The sequence below is a fragment of the Apodemus sylvaticus genome, chromosome 3 (genome assembly GCF_947179515.1).
Source record: "Apodemus sylvaticus chromosome 3, mApoSyl1.1, whole genome shotgun sequence".
Taxonomy (NCBI): domain Eukaryota; kingdom Metazoa; phylum Chordata; class Mammalia; order Rodentia; family Muridae; genus Apodemus; species Apodemus sylvaticus.
In genome coordinates, this window is record NC_067474.1 from 71,262,532 (window position 1) to 71,283,454 (window position 20,923).

The 20,923-nt window shown below is 46.0% G+C and overlaps 1 protein-coding gene across 3 annotated transcripts in view; it reads left to right on the forward strand.

Moving 5' to 3' along the window:
• Palm2akap2 (PALM2 and AKAP2 fusion) overlaps positions 1–20,923 on the forward strand; it is a 331,204-nt gene that overhangs the window by 24,699 nt on the left and 285,582 nt on the right. The gene's annotated exons all lie outside the window — the stretch shown is intronic.

Sequence of the window (20,923 nt, forward strand, 5' to 3'; positions counted from 1 at the left end):
GTCCTTTGACCTTCACATGTGCACTGTGACACAAAAGTGACTGCCCCCCACTATACACATACATCATACATACACATGTCACAGAATACACCACACACACCAAATACATACACCACACACATATCACATATAGACATATATCATACACAATCATATACATATCATACATATACATCACATGCAAATGCACATCACAGTACACACCACAAACACACACACCACAAACAGAGACACACATACACACCACATACATACACCACACACATACATCACACAATCACACATACATGCACACATACCACAGGAACATCACACACATACATGCTCATCATAGCATATACCACACACACACCATAGATATCACACATCACAGACACACACATATCACACATATACCACACACACACACACACACACACACAACCAAACAAATGAGGGAAAGAAAACAAAGTCTCATCCTGAGACAAATGGTGGAGATGTTTTTGCATAGATTTTGTAGAGTTATAATGCATTCTGTATAAATTTTACAGTAAGATTTTCACTTCACAATTTCATAAACTTTCTCCTGCTGTTATAATCTCTTCATGAGTATAATTTTTAATTGGGTAATTTTTTAGGAGTTCATTTGGTTGTAAGTATCAGAAAGTCTGAGATCTGGCATTATACAGGGATTTTTAGTTGTATAGAAAGGGAGTTGAGAGAGAGTTGGGGCTCTTGGGACAAGGGATCTACCCACAGAGCACATTAGAGAACCAGCTCCTACGACTGTCCCACTTGTTGTGATGACTGCCATCACAGGCTGACCTTGCTAGAGGAAGCAGAAAGCTGTTGCATGGGGTTGTATCACATGACCACCCTGGCTGAAAATGACTCTAAGAGCCGGGACTGTTGGGCTTACAATCCCAGCTACTAAGGAGGCTGAGGCAGGAGGATCATGAATTCAAGGCTTTCTAGAGCTACAGAGTGTGTGCAAGGCCAACCTGGGCAATTTAATGAGATGTTCTCTCAAAACTAAGGAGAAAATAGAGGCTAGCCCTATAGCTGAGGGCAGAAGCCTAGGACCAGCCCTGCCCTGCTTGGCACACACGAAAGACTGGGAAGATGAAGGACATAGCTGCTCTCTGCAGAGTAAACGTTTCTAAGGATAAAGAGACAGGAATTAGAATTGTTACACTGAAGGACAGTTGATTTTTCTTTCTTTCTAGAGTTCTAGTATGATTGTTTCCTGGGTGAATGGTAGGATGGAAAACTGCTGCTCTTAGCCCCACCAACCCTGAAGTTCTCCAGCAGCGGCAAACTAGGATCAAAACCCCACCAACGGAGATCAGCTTAAGGGCGGCGGCACTGGCTCTGAGCTCTGAGTACAAGATGCAGGGAAAGGGGGCTCGTTCGTCTTCAGGTCTGCTCCAATTTGGAATTAGCAACTTGGTGGGATGGTGGGCCCATGTCCTTTGAGGCAAGGACTGAATAGATGCTTGGAACGTTGGTGGGAGGAGTCTTTCTCATCTGGTGAAGCAGACCAGTTTGACCTGTGACATCTGCATGTTTCAGATTTTTAAACCAGGGAATATTTGCTAAATACTTAAACCAGTACTGGTGATATCTGTTGTATAGTGGGACCTTTCTCCACTGTTGGTCCAGTTTATTTACCTGAAAGGTACCGGCATGGTGTAATACACCTCCTAGACTTCTGGTACCAGTGGGATTTGAACCCATCTGTATCTTGAGTCTGGGCCAAACACCAACCCTGCCCAGGGTGAGACGTCTTTTTCTTCACTGCCTGTTAGCATGACTTTGTTATTCTTCCTGGTGTCTTTGAGTTCCCCCATTGTGCCAACACAGTGTGAGGATCAGTATAGGCTCTACTTTGACATGGCCAACTATAACCAAGAAGAAGCCTTTAAAAGGTTGTCGTTTAATTTTATTTGCAAAAGAAATCCTGTTGAAATGAACTTTATCCTCTGAGGCCATACATTGTGCCATCTAGTATGCAAGCATGTTTTAGTGTCTGTGTTGCTGGTGCCTTTACGGATGCTGAGGGCATCATAGTAAGTACAGTGTAACTCTGTCCTCACGGGGATTGCAGTACACTGGGAATGAAGGGGAAGAATTGTCAAATGAACAAGTAAATATGAGATGGACCCAGTGATCCAGATAGGTTATCACAGTGCTCAAAGGGCGGAGGTAGGAATTGCCATGAATTCAAAGCCATGAATTCAAAGCCAGGCTGGGCTACATATTATATGGAGTTAGCCAGAACTTCACATAGCAAGAATGTATATGTATACGTATATGTATAAATTATATATGAATGTATCAAGTAGATATATGCTATGTCCCTTGCAGTCCAGGGACTGGAGAATGCTGAGGAGAGAGCCCACTTTATAGTATGAGAGAGCCAGGGAAGGCATTTCTAGAAAAGGTGACATTTGCAGTTTGGAACGACAAAGGGGTTGGGATCATGTGGGTATCTGCAGGAGACACAGCTGGGGAAAGCACAGCAGTCACACTGGCCCTGAGCAGACACAGTGCATTGGGGAAGAGGTGGGGAGGCTGAAGGAGCAGTAGAGTAGGAGAAAGGGGGTGGACAGACTGACAGGAAGTGACTGATGATGCGGGAGCACAGCTGGATCACACTGCGTCTTCCTGCGGGGTGGGTGATGACTTATGGGAGTCGGAAGCATGGGGATGGTGAAGCCTGGGCTATTTTTACCGAAGATGACTGTGGCTTGTGTGGTGTGACTAGTTGGGAAGGAAGGAGACCGAAGCAGGAGCAGAGGGACCAGTTAGAAGGATGCTGAGGTAACTCTCGGGGGAGAGGAGAGCTGGGAGAGCCGGGAGAGTGCAGTGTCCCAGGCGGTAGTGAGTTCCGGTCCCTGGCGGTAGTGAGTTCCGGTCCCAGGCGGTAGTGAGTTCCGGTAGAGCACAGGGAGTCTCATCCAGGATAGCCCGATAGGAAAGAAAGGAACAGGTCAACACGCCCCAAAGGTTTTGGTTTAAGCAACAAGGAAGATGGAGTTTCCTTATAATGAACTGGACATGCCTCTTGGGAAGGGAAATTGGGGCTGGGTTTGGGAATGTTGAGTTAGGGACGCTCATTTGATACTTGAGTGGAGGTGTGAAGTGTGCAGTGTCTTAATCTGTCTGGGCAGACGTAACACGGTGCCATGAGCTGAAAGAAGAGGTCTATTGACGGCAGAGAGGATGAGGAACCCAAGCTTGGGATGGCACCATACTTATTGTCTTCTTCCCTGGTTCATACGACACCTCCTCTGTGTTCCTGCGTGAAGAAAGGAACATAGCAGATCTCTGAACACTCTTTTCCTTTTTCCTCCCTTCCATTCCCCCCCCACACACACCATGTGTGTGTGTGTGTGTGTGTGTGTGTGTGCACGTGCATATGCGTAGAGGAACGATAGCAGGTGCATGCATGCAGAGGTCAGAGGTTGACCCTCCAGTGTCTTCCACTATCACTTCTCACCTTTACCTTTTGTTGACTTTAGAGACAGGGTCTTCCTGTGTAGCCCTGGCTGTCCTGGAACTCACTGTGTAGATCAGGCTGGCCTTAAACTCTCAAGAGTGTCCACCTGCCTCTGTCTCCTGAGTGCTGAGATTAAGGGCATTTGTCACCACACCTAACTTCCATCTTTATTTTTGGAGACAGCTCTGTCACTGAACCTAAAGCTAATTGAATTTGCTGCACTGGCTGCCAGAAAACCCATGCTATTTTATTCTATTTTTTTCAATTATGTGGGCATGCAATCCTTCACCTGACTTTTTTATGGGGGTTCTGAGGATTCTAACTCAGGTTCTTGTGCTTACATGACAAACACTTTACCTACTGAAGCATCTCCCCAGTGTCCTTTCTTCTTTTTCTGATATATGAAGAGAATCTCAGCATGTGTAAGAATTTAATAAAGGCAAAAATAGTAGATCACTTTATTGGTGAACAGATTACTTAAACACTTGCAACAATGCAAATGGGAGAAAACTAACATGAAATACCTCTTTTATAAGGAGCTGGTCCAATTCTTATGTTTACTGTCTCTGTGATCTGCTCATTCAAAAGCAGCTGTCCTCAACCTGTGGGTCGTGAACTCTTTGAAGGTCAAACAACCCTTTCACAGGAGTTGCCTAAGACCTTTGGAAAACATAGATATTTACATCACAATTCAATAACAATAGCAAAATTACAGTGGTGAAGTAGCAACTTCAAAGACATTTAGTAGAATCTTAGGGTTGGGGGATCAGCACAAGATGAGAACTGTATTAAAGGTCGCAGCATTAGACAGGTTGAGAACCACTGCTCTGAAGCATAATCTAATACCATCACATCAGTGTTCAGGGAGCACACAGACTCCAGGCAGGTAGGTGTGTGTGTGTGTGTGTGTGTGTGTGTGTTGTTCAAGAGATGGTGTTTTAAGTCCAGAGGTTGAGTAAGATCACTGTGTAGGGTCGAAGGAGATAGAGAAGAGGTCTGAGGTTGGAGCTCTGGATTGTTGAGATGACAAGGAGCCAACAAAGGAAATGAAAAGGGGAATCAGGGAGTTAGGTGAGACCTGAAGTTGGGCTATAGGATGTGCTTCAGGAGAGGGAGAGAGTCCATATTTATCAAATGCTGACAGAGCCCAAGAAATCTGGGGCCCAAGGACTGTCCACTGGATTCTTCTCTCTGGAACTCCTACAGTGGTGAGCAGGAGGAACACAAAATGGGCAGGACTTAGGGGACCCAAAGCCTCACTGTGACTTGATGTCAATGGAAAAAAAGGACAGTGGTGGCCGATAAAGGCAATACAGTGTGAGCATGTTTGAGAGCGATCTGGGGAACGTGAGGACCCAGGCGAGTGGGACTGGGGTGGGGAGTGGTGATGGTCCTCCAGTGGTGGCCGGTGAGGAGGACACCATGTGTTTACCTGCAGGGCTTGTTTGTATACTGGAGCAGCAGAGCCGAGAGGAGCTGGTGGCTCTGAGTGGGTCCTTCTGCATGCTTCCATTTCCCAGCGAAGCTGGAAGCAAGGCCACCTGCTGGCACTGAGAGAGGTGCGGGACAGCTGAGGACAAAGGGAAGGGCGTGAGCTAACTCTGTTGGGCAGCTCAAGAGGACTTGACCTGGAGAAGCATAGTCAGACCTCTGGACATCCCCAGTGTCTTCCCTGGGGTTAGGAATCCTGAATGGACAGCAAGACCTGAGAGTAAAGTCCCAGGTCGTGTTTGTCCCGGTGCCTTCGGCCAGACAGGTGTGGGTACCAGTTAGGAAATTATTGGATTCCATTTGAGTCAGGTTTACCAGACCAAGATGTCACGAAGAGAGAGAGGTAAGGGAGGAGGTGAAGGTGAGTTTGGTTATTGATTATGGAGTTTGAAGCTGACCAGCAAAGGATTTGAGGTACCAGGGAGGCAAAGGGCGCTGGAATGAATGGCTTATAGCTGTATAAAAACAGCATTAGGCTTCATTCACTTCTATAAATTATATCCCTTTTTATAAACTAAGTCATGTTTCCAATCCATGATACAAAGTTACTGTGTTAAAATACAATAAATATTTATAGATAGAACCCCTATATAATAGCAATCCTTATCTTTGTTACTGATGCTGCTCTTTATATTGAATATTTTAAAATCTTATCAGGGGGTGATCAGGGAGAGATTGAGAGGACTTGTGGCTAAATTCTAGAGCAGTCGGCAGAATGACAGTGGAGGCCACCTGTGAAGAGACAGATCTCTGGCCAAACCCCCGAGGCTGGGCTTGAGCACATGCCTGGTGTCCACTGGCCAAAGAAGCTATAGCCTTGAGGATGATGGCACAACTGGCAAGCAGTGGGATGTGCAGATGGCAGTGCTTGCTAACAGGGAGGCAGGACTAGGCAGCCAGCCGTCTGGATTCTGGGTCTGTGAGGGCTGGGACATGGGATTGGCAGGAGTTGCATCTTACAACTGGGGCGTGCACATCTGAGAAGGGGGCCATGTGTAGGACAGAAACACTTAGGAACGACATCCTGGCATTCTGTTCGTCCCTGCTGAGTCACCGGGTTTACATCTGGGGAGCAGGGTTGTTTACAGGGCCCAAAAGCCTGAAGAAATAACCACTGAAAGGGGCGGGCTTGAGGTCATCTTACACTGAAGACACACCTCCCACTACAGTTTGGACCGGCTCAGGAGTTGCACAGGACTGAGGCCAACGGCAGGGGCACTCACAGGTCCAGCTGTAGGATCTGGGAAAGGCAGGGGCAGAGGATGCGAAGAGAGACTGAGGAGAAACAGCTGTGGCCGTCCCACTGAGCAGATGGAAGGTCTAAATACCGTTACACCATTTATTCCATCCTTGGCAAAAGCCATGTTTAGTTCATCTCTAGCCACACTGCTCAGTATTAACCTGAATCCGAAGAGGCTGAGAGGAAACCACGGGGCTTCCTGTTGGACTCTTTATTTTTGTTTTCCTACAGTAGATGTGCATGCCACATTAGCATCTTCACGTGGTGTGCGACTCTGCCAGGCCGTCAAACCACACTCTAACCCAGGAGCCTCCCTGACTTGTCATGTGATCTTGCTGTGTTGGAATCTTCATATCCTTGGTGTGGAAGTAGCAATAGCTGTCTTCTCAGTGACATTTAGATAAGATCTATAGATGTGCTGGAGGTAGGGGTGGAAACGCAATTCAAAGCACAGCTGGGAGGCTTCATGGGCAGGTTGGACTACAGAGGCCTTGGCCTTACAAACCCAACAGAGGTCAGCATGGATTAAGTGGGCCAAATGAAATCTTTGATGGTTGAGTGATTTTTAGAAAATGATTGCAGGTCTGCACAATTTAACAAGACTGCTCATAGCGCCTGGAAATATTTTTTCCAGAGCGGATCAGAGAAAGCCAACTTTGAAATTGGTCATTGCTGTAAATCAAGTGGCAGGCTCTCACTGACCTAGCTTCCCCCCAGAAGCTTTCCCACAGGGAGAGATGGAAAAACTGCTGTGTGGCTGCTGTGGCTTGATTTGTGAGGAGCCGAGGGATCTCTGCCAACACTCAAGATTGCCCATCATTCAGCTCCATGTAATGAATCGAGATGTCTGTAATTCAGAAGCCAGTGAGATGTGTGACTCGCACAGATAGTCTAAATGCACCCCAACTGCCTGCAGCGCACAGTGGCCTCTGTGCCACCAGTCTTTCCTTAGTTAATGATTCTTGGCCCGTTGCTGAAGCTTCTGCTTTTTAATGTCTAACGTCACAAAGTCAGCATTTCTGAATTTTTCTGTCCTCTCTTTAAAACATAGGTAGAGGTGAGAGATCATTGGAAGCGATAGATTGTGCTCTGAGACCTGACCTGGATGTCAATGCTGTCTATGAGTTATCACCCATTCATAACAGTTCAGGTCTTTGGGAGCTCTTCCGCGCCAGCCAGGGCTTGTCAAAGGCTCATTCCCTCATTTTTCTTATGTCAGGTCCGCAGAGTGCGCTCTTTACTCCAACTGGTGAAGTTAGCTACGGTCACTACAAGATGGTTCAAGTTGTTCCCTGGTCATATGTACTCAACCTGCTCTTTTAAATCAAGGTCTTGCTTGTGTGTCCCAGGCTAGGTTCAAACTTTCTATATAGCCAAATCTAGCCGTAGACTTCTGATTCTCCTGCCTCTACCTCCCAAATGCAGGGATTACAATTGTGCACCACCAGGCCCAGTTTATGCAAAACTAGGGATAAAACCCGTGCTGTGCATGCCAGCCAGGCACCCACCAACTGCACTACATCCCCAGCACCTGACCATTTTACTCTCTTTTCTGAACTCTTGGCCTCGTAGTTGGCTGCATTTGGATCTGTGCGGATGCTGTAACTGATCTTCCCTGACCCACCCTTAAACTTCCCTGTGCAATGGTGGTACCCTCAAGGATGACATCACAACCCCCCCCCCAGGCTCACATTAAGACTCAGATGGAAAGCCTATTTCCTATAAGCAAAGGCACTTGTTTTCCTCTTGTGCCATTTCCCCAAAGGTTGGCTCCACTGCACTGCTGTCCTTTGTATCTCATAAGTTCATGGAAGGGTCTGTTTCTATGGCCCGATGTGTACACTTGATATCCAAGAATTGATGAAGTTTCAAGAAAAGAACATCTAGAAACATCCAAGTATAGATATGGATATATTAAGTGTGAACAGGGTTGTTGGAAGACTCTAACACTGTCTGCCCCAACCGAAGACTTCCTAAGAAATAGATGGAAAGGTGCAATATTTGGCTCTAGGAGAAAATGAACTTCCTAGCATGGGGGCCGCCTGTTCTACTCAGCTACTTGTATGAAGAATGAGTACCGAGGGTCTCTGTGTGCTAAGAGTTCATGGATGGTCCACTGAGAAAATAACTAGTAAGGAGGATTTACAAGGCCAAGTTGTACTCTGAGAGAGAAGCACGTGGTACACTCAGAGACGAGTGGTCACAGGTTAGTAAAGGCCGCTCATGTTTGAACAAGTCTCTCAGACACCAAGACTTATCTATCTGCTACCAGGTGATATATTTTCCTTTTCATTAGCTCTTTGAGAGTAGTTTTATACATGTTTTGATCATATTCACCCCACCCCAAGAAGTATCAGTGTTCTCTACCCACCCAAGTTAATGGAAAACGAAAACACGAACAAAAACTTGTACTGCTCAAATATTCTTGGATGTGTGGCCGTCCACTATACTCCAGTCGACTCACGAGGGGCTGTACTGTTAGAGAAAACTGTTTCTTCCTTTTGCAGTAGCTAACACTTGCCAATAACTCCACCGCTAGGGATGAGATTTCCTGCCCAACTCTTACGTGGAATTTTTTCTGGCTCAGGCTTGTACAGGTCTCACACATGCTGTCATAACTGGTATGAGTTCATCTGTGAAACTGCACTGCCGTGTCCAGAAGATACTGCTTCCTTCTGTAACTTACATTAGGCAATATACTTTCTAAGCAAGCTGCTATAACCGGATTGAGAGTGTAAGATAAGAAACGTGAACAAGGCTAATGAGAGGTGGATCGTGGTCTTGTGTGTCCTGGCAGACAGAGACTGAGGTTTTCAATCTGGGATTCTCTCAGGAAGTGGTCTAGCGGGGCTTTCATTGTTTTAGAGAGTATTCCACTGTAGCATAGAATGCAATTTGAATTGGGAGAAATAAGGGACTGCCAGGGACATCAGTCAGTGTTGATCTAAGAATAGATTAGGGACCATGTGAAGGCAGAACGTGGCTGTGGAGCTGGGGAAGAAGGAGTAGATGTGGTGAATATGGCACTGAGTTGCTGGATCCTGGGGCTGATTAAGTAAAGAATAAGAGGTATGGAGAAATAAAGTATGGGGAAGTCCGTGTTTCATACACAGGAGAGTGGACAGTTGGTAGTGAACACATATGAGGGAAAACAATAAACTTAGTATGGACATATTGATGTCAGTGTGTCTTTAAAACACACAGGTGAGGTGCCTGGTGTGGCAAATCAATATAGAAGCATATAACTCGTGAGTGTGACCTGGTTTGGGGACCACAGCCACTCGACTAACTGAATGGTGTTATCCAGGGAAAAAAAATGAAGAACATAAGTCAGTCTGACAATCCACCTTTAAGGCATGAGGCAGCCAGAGGGTAGGAGAGAAATCGGTAGGCAGAAGGGGGTGGTTGGAGGAGATAAAAGAATTTTTCAAGAAGCAGGGAGCCATACGTGATGCCAAGCACTGTTGGCAGTGTTCCGGGACTGTGTTGACAGCCTGGCTGAGACGGAAGACCCTACCCCTGTAGCTGGTACTTACATCAAGGCATTTGATCTTGGGGATAAAGGATGGGCTTAACCCTGATTTGGGACTTTTAGCCAGAAGGAAGGTAAAATGTGTTAGTGGTGTGGGATGAGACTTATTGAGGCCAGTGATCCACACGATCTTAGCTGAAAAGATCTGAAGGGAAGCTGGAAGAGCTGTGCTGATCAAGAGAAAAAGAAGCCGAGCGTGAGATCCAAGAGAAGGTGTGGTGAGCATGAGCTGGCGAGAGACAAGAAAGGACGAGACACTGGTTGGGGTCTGGGCTGCTGCATCGAGACGTTTCATCCACGAGAAGAAGTCAGAGTTTGGCCTTGAATGTAGATGGACGAGGAGGGTGGGAATCGAAGTCGTTAGAAATGAGTTATCAGGGATTCATGGCAACAGGATGTATGTGAGTCACCCAGGGTGATAGCGGTGGCATTTCATGTGGATTCTATGAACCAAGCGATGAAGTCACCAGCGGATACGGGGAAGTGACCAAAAGATCAGCGACAGAGAAGAGTTGAAAAGACCAGGGAATGAGACTTTTCTCATGAGATCAGAGGGGTTGTCACATGGGCGTGTCATTAGAGAGTAAGGGCAGTCCCAAAGCCACTTCCCAATCCTGATGCTGGCTGACTTAAAAGCCCACCATCTCAAGTCTGACACTAGCCCTGTTTGCCTGGAAGGGAGCACATCACACTTTTCTAAAGAATAAATAAGATCCAAACTATGGACTTTACAGTTTGTCCTAGCTGCATTCAGATAGATGCATTCACCCAAACTGAACTGTCCAAATCGGCAAATGAGTATGTTAAGAATAAACCTGAAGCATGTAAAATGATCTGAACAAAGTGACCGGAGGAACAAGGCTCCCTTAATTAACCTAAGTTAAGCTTATAAATCTATGGTTAAGCTTTGAATTGCAGTAAGCATTTAAAGTGTGAAAACACCCTGGTTGGCGCTTCCGTGGCTGTCTGCTTGGCCCTTGGGTATAGTCACTGGCCTCTTGGCATGATGTGAGGCTGGTTTTAAAATAGGCACGCCCCACGCATAGCCATAATGTCCTGCTCTGGTGCATACTTGGTACCCAGACTTGGTCTAATACAGAGAACTGTCAGGGTAGGAAAATATGACTAGTTATAAATCACAGAGATAGCAAGGATAATTTTAAAATTTTAACCTTCTGTGATTGAAGAGTTCAGGTGTCTTCATGGCTTAAAGATCTGGAAAAAACAAGCAAACAAAACAAAACAAAACAAAACAAAACACAAAACCCAGAAACAAGAGTTTAAAGGTGAATGAGGGTCTGGGGAGATGCCTGAACCTGTGTATAGCCAACCCAGCGGCATGTGTCTGTAATCTCAGCATTCCTATGGTGAGATAAGAGGTGGCACAAGAGAATCCTGGGCCAATTAACCTGGCAGATGCAGGGTGAACATCAAGAGATCCTATGTCAAGCTAGGAAGTGGCGGCTGGCACCTGAGGTTGTCCTCTGACCACCCCTGACACAAAGACTAAAACGTCAAATTAAAAGGCCTAGTAGATAAACTGTAGAAACCCATCTCTCTGATGAACTGGACCAGAGTATGCACAGTGCGTGTGTATCAAAAGGAAATGCAGGAAGCTAGTGGTGGCTGGCAGGGGAGGCCCAGAGGCCATCACAGAAAGCTTCATTCTGTTTTGCGACTTGACTCCATGTGCGGTGAAGGAGGTAGCACAGCTGTAAGCCAGCTGTGTTTCATTTCAGCTTGGAAACAGGGCCCTTTGTCCATTCCAAATGTTCTCGCCACCCCCCAATCCCTCAATTTCACGGACTTTGGTTCTTAGTGGAAAAGTCGTTGACACACAGGTTCGTTCTTGGAAGCAGCTGCTCGAGGCTTTTGGCAACCTTTCCGGATTGAATTTAAGCCAACGGGCCATTTTGTGATATGCAATAAGGTAAAGAAGTCATTCAGTGGATTTCCCACATAGCCTGTGAGTGCCTTAGTAGCTGCACTGGGAACTGGGCCAGAGAAGGCTTGGCTTCCCTGCTGAGATCATAAAGGGATGTGGCGCCCCCTCGTGGAGAAAATTTCTTAACCACATTCCTCTTGTTTTGCAGGGATGAGAAGGCATATTAAAACATACGCTAATGAGTGCTGTGGGCTGCTATAAAAATAGGAGAAGTATAAATAAGGCTTTCAGAAACTATTTACTGCCTAGTGTTTTAATGGTGCAAATAACGGCTGTGAGCCGCAGCACCCTGTAACCTGAGTGCCCATGGACAGGCGTAACACAGGACGCTGCTGTCAGGGCTCCTGTCAAGTGGACAGAGACATGCTGACGTTGGCACCAGCACCTGAAGAGGCTTCTGGAAGTGCTGGCTATTTACTTTTAGCTTGGTGGTGGCTACCCAAGAACTCATTTAGCTAAATGTTGATTTTGTTGTTTCTGGACACACTTTTTAAAAATGTGTTTTAATGCAAATCTTTGATTACCCATATTGCTTTTTTAAATTTAGAGCCCTTGATGGGAAAACTCAAAGACCCCAAGGCATATATGGGTTGTACACTTTGGTGCTTTCGGAATAAGGCACAGATATGGATGATTCGTAGTGACAGGTTCGGTATTGTCAAAACCTTGAGTTTGGGCTGGGAAGAGAGCTCGGTGTGTAAAGCATTTGATGGATGTGCGTGAGGACCTGGACTCGTGTAAGACTGGGTATGGTGTTTCTGTGTCAGGGTGGAAGGCAGAGGCGGGAAAACCCCGGTGGCTTGCAGGACAGCTATCCTAGCAACACATGCACAGGGATCAGCAGGAGACCCTGTGTCCAAACAAAGTAGATGCCGAGGCCTGATGACCACCATACATGCGCTGTGATGCATGTGACACACACTGCCACACATGCATGTACAGACATGTAAGCATGAGAAAGAAAGATTTGCAAGGAAGGCAGCCCATCGTGAGTCCTAGCGTCAGAAAACTAATCACACTGTGTTTTAGAATTAAGAGGCAAACATGCGTCAGTAACTGAATTATCTGGCTTCTGACAATGATGACAATTCCTAATGGAACATTTTCTAGAACAGATCACTTAAAAGCCCTAGAGTGAGAAAGCAATCAACACTAGATATTCACCATGAATCCCACAATTCCAAGTTACTCACTCAATACTAAATTATCCAAGTCATGTAATACAATTAAAACTCACCTTGAAGAAATTTTCACAGAAGTTTCCACGTTTCTGTGATCCTGGTGAGAAATAAGTTTGTGTTTTAAGCAATAAACGTCAACAACAAATTGATTCCAGGGGCACCTGTCAACTTCCCATGATATCCTGTTAGCGATTTGGGAAACAGGAAGAGAGAAGACTCTTATCCAGATTCTGGGGTTAGGGGATAGGGTTCCTGAACAACCTGATCCTATAACTCCGCCCCTTTCTTGTCCACCGGCACAGACAGGCCTGCACAGCTATAGGAGCACAGGTTTCAGTGGCCACGCCTCCACACTCCTCATTGGAAGCTGCTGGCTCAGCGAGATCCTTGCTCCTCCCCCTCCGGCCCCCTCTCTCCCTCTCAGCAACTGGATCACCTACCTGTGCTGTATAAGTTCACCTTTGGGGCCCTCTTTTCTTTCTCCAAACACTGTCTATGCAGCGACCAGCCTTTATAAATTAGAATAGACCGTCTTGATTTCTTTGGTGTTCTAAAACCACAAACCACCAAGAGCCTGGTTCTTTTAAATGCAAAGTCGAAGTGAGAGCCTGTGCCTCCAGAAAGGGATTGGCCCGGTGTGGTGCACGCCTTTAACTCCAGCACTGGAGAGGCAGAGGCAGATGGATAGCTATTAGTTTGAGGCTAACCTTCACTGCAAATTTCAGTCCAGCCACGGCTGCATGATGAGACCATGTTTCAAGGAGGGAGGGGGGGAGGAGAAGGGTTAGAAAATGTAGTTTATTCCCCTACATTGCTGCTTCGAGCCTTTCCAGGACCAAGGGCCTCTCCTCCCTTCGATATCCCACAAGGCCATCCTCTGCTGCCTGTGCGTCTGGAGCCCTGGGTAACACCATGTGTACTATCTGGTTGATGTTTTTGTCCCTGGGAGCTCTGGGAGAACTGGGTGTCTCATATCGTTGTTCCTCCTATGGCACTGCAAACCCCTTCAGCTCCTTGGGTCCTTTCTCTAGCTCCCCCATTGGGGACCCTGTGCTCAGTTCAATGGCTGGCTGAGAGCATCCATCTCTGTATTTGTCATGCACTACTAGAGCCTCCCAGGTGACAGCTATATCCAGCTCCGGTCAGCAAGTACTTTTGGGTATCGATAATAGTGTCTGGGTTAATTCCTAGATAATTATATAATTCCAGGATAATTATATAATTCCTATATAATTATTCCTGGTTAATTCCTGGATAATTCCAGGATAATTCCCTGTCCTCGAGTCCCAGGACAGGGAAGCTGGAGGAGGTTGATTGGGGAACAGGGGAAGGGGAGATGGCTTATGGGACTTCCGGGGGGACCAGGAAAGGGGAAATCATTTGAAATGTAAATAAAGAATATATCTAATACAAAAAAGAAAAGAAAATTAGTTTATATGTACTTTCATGAAAAGCTCTTCTGTGACCTACTATTATTAAAAATAAAGTTTAGTTTGGAATTGTGTGTAAAATAAAAACTTGAGATCGGTTCAATGTGATTAACATAAGTCTTAGAGTTTTATTGCTGTGAAGAGACACCATGACCAATGCAACTCTTATAAAGGAAAACATATAATTTGGGGCTGGCTTATGGTTTCAGAGGTTCACTCCATTGTCATCATGGCGGGAAGCATGGCAGAGTCTAGGCAGGCCTGGTGCTGGAGAAGGGACTGAGAGTTCTACATCTTGATCCACGGGCAGCAGAAGGAGATTGTGCCACATTGGCCAGACTTGAGCACATATGTGACCTCAAAGGCACCTATAGAGTGTTGCCTTTCTTCCAGCAAGGCTGCACCTACCCCAACAAGGCCACACCTCCTAATAGTGCCACTCCCTGAAGCATTCAAACACATGACTCTGGGAGCCAAACCTATTCGAACCACCACAACATATGTGGAACATTATATAACTGTTGTAAATTTCTATGCCAACATGAACAGGTCAGACATAACTTACATAAGGTCTATGCTGTGTCGAAGGCTATAAAGCAGGGTCTGGAGTTCCTTTGGGCTTCTCCAGGCATTTGGACAAAGAATTGTCATTGGCTGCACATTAAACCAAGGGTATATAACAGCCCACGGGCTGTATTATATGTTTATTTTGTGGGACACAGCCACACAAGCTGTCCCAGGCCTCAGGCCATGGGTTAGACACTCTAGCTCTGGAATGTTTACAGTCATACTTAGAACATTTTGAACAACTGACAGGAGGAGGGAGCTTTGGGTTCTGGTTTCGTAGGTGTCCATCCATCATGATGGGAGGCGTGACCAAGCAGCTTACGTCATCACAGTGGGACAGGAAGTGGAGAGGTGGGAAGGCTGGCTGTCTCCTCTTCCTCAGTTTGTGTACTCCAGCCTCCGGGGCATGGGATGGTGCCATTCAAATCTAGGGTGATGTGGAATGTTCTCACAGACACAGAGGTGTGCCTCGCCCACCTTCTGGGTGACTCTAGTTCCCCTCAAGTTGACAGTGACTACTGAAACTCACTGGCTTTAGGAGTTACTTGCCAAAGTCTGCCCTAGTTGGTTCTTGACCACTACAGGATCTCCTACCCACAAGAACATCCCAATATCACTCAAGTGCCCAAGTCTATTTCTGGGCTCTGAGTTTCAGATCATTTTAGAACTGTTCCTCTCTTTTTGAACCAGGCACAGGCTCTGTCTCCAACATGTATCGTCACCAAGGGAAATGGCAGCCTCGTGAGCTTTCAAGTGGCACCAGGTACAACCAACCCACATCAGGGGTCTCCTTTTGCACAGCTCCATGTAACCGAGCTCCCGTTTCATCTTACTTAGGAGTGTTCATAGACTGCTAAGCATGCAGTCTTTCATACATTCACTCAACAAACACAGAAAGCTTATTTTTGTTGATGAAGTACTAATGACAAGAATGTGGATATAGAAGGCATGACTCTGGCATCACAGACTTCGCAATACTGAGGGAAAGATACTCTGGTATGAATTCAGGGGCTGTAGATACAGATCACAGTGGTGCTTTTTCTGTGCTCTCTGATTAGAAACAGACTAGGGAACCCATAAAGCAGGGATCTGTCCATGCTTGCCCCAGGCCCGTGGTCCAGCTGTTTCCAGTGCCTCCCTGGACCACATGCGTGACTCTACCAATCCTGGAGGGACTTTGTAAAGTGTGTGTGTGTGTGTGTGTGTGTGTGTGTGTAAAACAGTTATCCTAGATTCCATTGCTTACAGAAGCACTTCAGGACTAAAAGCATGTGATTTTTTTTCAATGAAAAAATAGTTTTTCATAAGCTTATGTTTTCCCTTCGAGACCTGGGCGCCTTTTCCTTATTCAGCCTCTGCTCATGGGGCTAATTAGATTTGAAGGGTAAAATAATACCAGACTTTCGGCTGTGTGTTACATGAGAAACCTATTAGCGGGGAGCCAGACATTCTAAGAAGTGGAGCCCAGCATGGGCCGGCCCAACAAGAAGAGGGGCGTCATTGTGAATACACCGGGCCGTTTCCCAGAACCAGGAACAAACGTGGCTGTGTATGATGTAAGCCTCAGAAAGTCACTAGAAATTTTTCTGTCCATCTTTTTTCTCTCTGCCCCTCTCTTCTTCTTCTTTCCCCTTCCTTTCCTTCCTCATCTCCCCCCTCCTCTCTCTGCTCAGCTTCCCCTGCCTTTCTGGTGTGTGAGATTGATCGAATGTTGCCACCCTCGGCTTCCTAATTCCCCGTGTCACTAGCCTAGACACACCAGCAGTTCCCTTCGGATGAGCTTTGGTCGGAATCCCTGGGCAGCTTATGTTAACATCAGTGCTGGAGGCTGCCTTTTGAGATGCTGGGTAGCCTCTGAAGAAGGAATGTATATTCAGAGCAGGATGGATAAGGCCAAAAGCATGGGCTATACCTGGGTCTACATCCAAGGCAGCGTCTATAATCCCTCTGGGGACACACCTCTGACTGGAGATGGCCAGATGGACCCTATCCTAAACCCATGTCGGGACACACAGCTCCAAACAGCTCCAGACTTAGGCCTCAACAGAGTAGTTGACTTCACAAATAACACTAGAATTTGGGGCAGTCCTTACCCTGGCTTAACCTTCATTTTCTGTTTAAATTAGAAGCACTTGAGGCAAATTTTAGTTTTTTTAAAGGCCATATGATGGGAAATGGAACAGGTGTGCTAGCAATATAGTCTAGACATTGACCACCGTGTGATCCATTGGGGAGTAGCATGGGACTCTTATCCTTAAGAACCTTCTGGAAATGGGGCTGCTCACTCTCGTAGCTGACTGCTTGATAGAGAGGTGGCCCTCCCTGGCACTGTAAGAAACCCGGGGGAGGCTCACAAAAGATTCATAGGGCATAGGTACGCCGGCCTATTTCTTACTGTGATTTTTCTTATGTATGTGTGGTGATGAGTAATAGGAATTTGAATGCTCTATACAGAGAATATTCTCTGAATTGTTTTAACAAAGAGAAAAGAAATGCTTTGCCGTGCTCTGCACTTTTTTGTCCCCAAAGCCTTTGAATTACAATTTTGTGTTGCTAGAGTTCCCAAGGTCATGAGCCTGGAGAAGGTTAGTGCGCCCCTCCTGTGGAAATGCCAGTCGCTGTGCCACAGCAGGAATTGTGTGATTCTTCCTTCGCTCCTTCACTTCTCCTCCCTTGGTCTCCCTGGTAGATTGCCAGTGGCTGGACAGATGTCAGGGGAGCAGATTTTGTAAATCTGTGGTTAAGTCCTGGAGCCTGGTTAGGGGTGTGGTTCTGGGCTTCCTCTGTTTCTCCAATGGCATGATTACCTCTGCCTTTGTCACCATGATCTCTGACGCCACCACTTTTGCTTTCCGAAGTCTCGTCTGAAGTTGAGACAACAGGCTAGTTCTGACTCAGCAGAGCGTGCTGACCAGGGTCTGAATGGACACAGTTGGCCCTTTCAGTCTCCAGGGCCAATGTCTCCAGCAGGATCCTTTGGTTAAAGCCTTATGCTGCTCCGACAGTTACACAAATTATAGCTTTTCTCAATCTACGGCTGGTTTTGGTGCTAATAATTGATGACATTGAGTCACACATAGGTTTTACACATCAAGAGAACATCAAGTGTAAGACTGGATTATTTATTAGGATATACATAATGATTGTGATTGCTGTGAACCAGGTCATATGTAAGTAGGAGGTGATAGATTTGATATTCTTAGAAGGTAAGTTTGAGATAAGCCCCAAGATAGCCTATGGCCAGGAATTTAAATCTAAGAGTTCCCTTTCATAGGCCAATCCACAATTATCTTTTAAAAATATATAATGAATTAGTATACATGTCCTAAGAACTTAGAAAAAGATGCACTGGAAACCTAGCAAGGAAATAACACAGAACTCTAAAATTGAATTTAGAGTGCAGTGCTGCTCTGTGGTTTTTTTTTTTTTTTTTTTTTTTTTTTTTTTTTTTTTTTTTTTTTGGTTGTGAATATTAATGTCTGGGCGAGGCATCTTAGTCAGGCCATAAGCAGCCGCTGAAGTGCTTCGGGAAGCCTCCTGGAGAGGTTCTCGGACCTTCAGGGGTTTTATGAAGTAATGGCAAGTCTGCTTTATTTTGTGTGATCCTACTGGAAAACACATTTTGATACAGTTGTAATTACTTGATTTTATCTTATCATTTGGTTTGTTCTTGACTTGCAAAAAGGAGTTAGGGAAATTAAGTTTCTCTGGAAAAACTGGAAGAAATGAGAAGAATTAAGAGAAGCAGAAGGTCTGAGTTGTGATAAAAAATATCTTGGGGTACATAACAGGGTAGAAGGGGGTGTGGGAAACCCAGGCAGGGCTACCTGGTAATTTCTGTCGGTTGTGAATATCACTGAGACCTGGTAGGCTTTCGCATCTTCCGTGAGTGGGCATAATTGATTCAAAAGAGCATGATATTTATTAGTGCTGTGATCCTCGTAACTCAGTGGAGATAAAGCTGTGAGTCCTTGCTTTGTTGGATAGTGAACACCCCATAGTGATGCTATCAAGTGATGCTGGACTAGCAGCTATTAATCCCTGCTCGGGGATGCCATACTAGGAAGGTGCTTCACTTACTGATGTGACGCTGGTGCTGATGGGAGTGGTGGGGAGACCATCAGGGTCATTTTAAACTCAAATAAGTAACATTGGAATTCTACTGTAGATTTCAATTAGTTCGAGGACTCAAGTTGGTCTATTGAAAACTCCAGCCACTGATGCGGTAACTTGCACAGGACATAAACAAGATCAAACCAGCTAAAATTCCAGCCCAGATGGGAAGCACCTCTCTAGGCTCTGCCCCTTAGTGAGGAGTTAAGGGCAGTTGATCGCTGCTGGGGAAAAGGCTCTGTCTTTCCTCGGGAACTTCTACTGCTTGGTTCCCATGTTCCACTGAATGGCCCTGCACGTATGGGCAGCACTAGCTGACGTAGTGGACTATTTTAAAAAAGAAAAAGAAAGTGAAATTGGAAGGAGCATAGCACACTGAAAGTTATTAAAGTAGCTGGAGGGAGAAAATACAGGGGTGGGTGTGGTCGTGTTTTGTTATGATAGTTAAATGAAACGCTCAATAATAAAGAAGAATTACAATGTTGCTTAAACTCTAGCTGCTGGAAACTGGACTAGTCAAGTCAACAGCCTGAGATTCATACCACTAGAGGGAGCTCACCCCTGGCACTGCCTGGAGAGACAAGACCCAGAGGCTGGATAGCCCAGAGACCTAGGACAAAACCAAACACAACTGGAAAAAAAAAGCCAATGAAGTGATTCCTAATAATAGTCTGCTATACTCATAGATTGGAGCCTCACAGGTTGTCATCAGAGAGGTTTCATGCAGCAACCATGGAAACAGATGCAGAGACTCATAGTCAAACACTAGGTGGGGCTCAGGGAATCCAGTTGAAGTGGGAAGAAGTATTGTAGGAGCCAGAGGCGGCAAGGACACAAGAAAACCCACAGAATCAACTAACCTGGGCTCATAGGGGCCTCACAGAGACTGAACCCACAACCAGAGAGGCTAACCTGAGCCCTCTGCACATGTTACAGCTGTGTAACTTAGTCTGCTTGTGCGACTGCTAACAGCGGGAGCAGGGGCTGTCTCTGGAGACCCATTCCTCCTGCTGGGTCGCCTTGTCCAACCATAACAGGAGAGGAGGTGTTAGTCTTATTGCGACTTGCTATGTTGTGTTGATATCCATGGGAGGCCTGCTGCCCTCTTCTGGAGAGAGACAGAGAGAGACAGAGTATATGGGTACACACAGAGGGGAGGTGGGGGAGAGGGACTAGGAGGAAGGGAGGGAGGAGAAACTGTGGTAGGGACATACACACACACACACACACACACACACAAAACTAGCTTCTGGGCTGGTATGATGGTTCAGCAGGTAAAAGTGTTTTCTGTAAAGCCTAATGACTAGACTTGGGCCTCAAAGTTGTCTCTGACCTCCATGTTCATGCCATTGCAGACACACACACACACACACACACACACACACACACACACACACAAACCTCCGTGTTCATGCTATTGCACACACACACAAATAAACAAATAAATAAATCGTATTTACATTTTTTTTATTTTTAAAAATCTATCATCCACTCAATAACACCATCCCCATAATACGGACTGCATGGAAAGGCTTCAAATTAACCAAAGGAAAAGGCATAGGTGAGACATCGGATGCCTCGAGTGGATAGTGTTTGAGCAAGTTTAAGGGCTAGGGAGATGAGACGACACAGAGGACAGATACACTTGCTGCCGGGCCTGACGACCTGAGTTCAGTACCTGGGACCCACGTGTTAGAGCTTATAAAGCTTACAAACACAGCCCGCTGAGCCGATAACCACTGCTTCTGTGTGCTTAGGGCTGCGCTCTTGGGATTGACTGGCTCACCCGTCAAGGAACTTGTCCATGGAGAAGACTGAGTCTCCTTCTTCCAGCAGCCATTACTTGCCTATGGTCTTCTTCTATGGATGGGACCTTGTGAGCATCCCTCGTCCAAATTAGCATTAGTGCTGCCATTTTTAGGCCTTGCTTAGGGGACCACTCT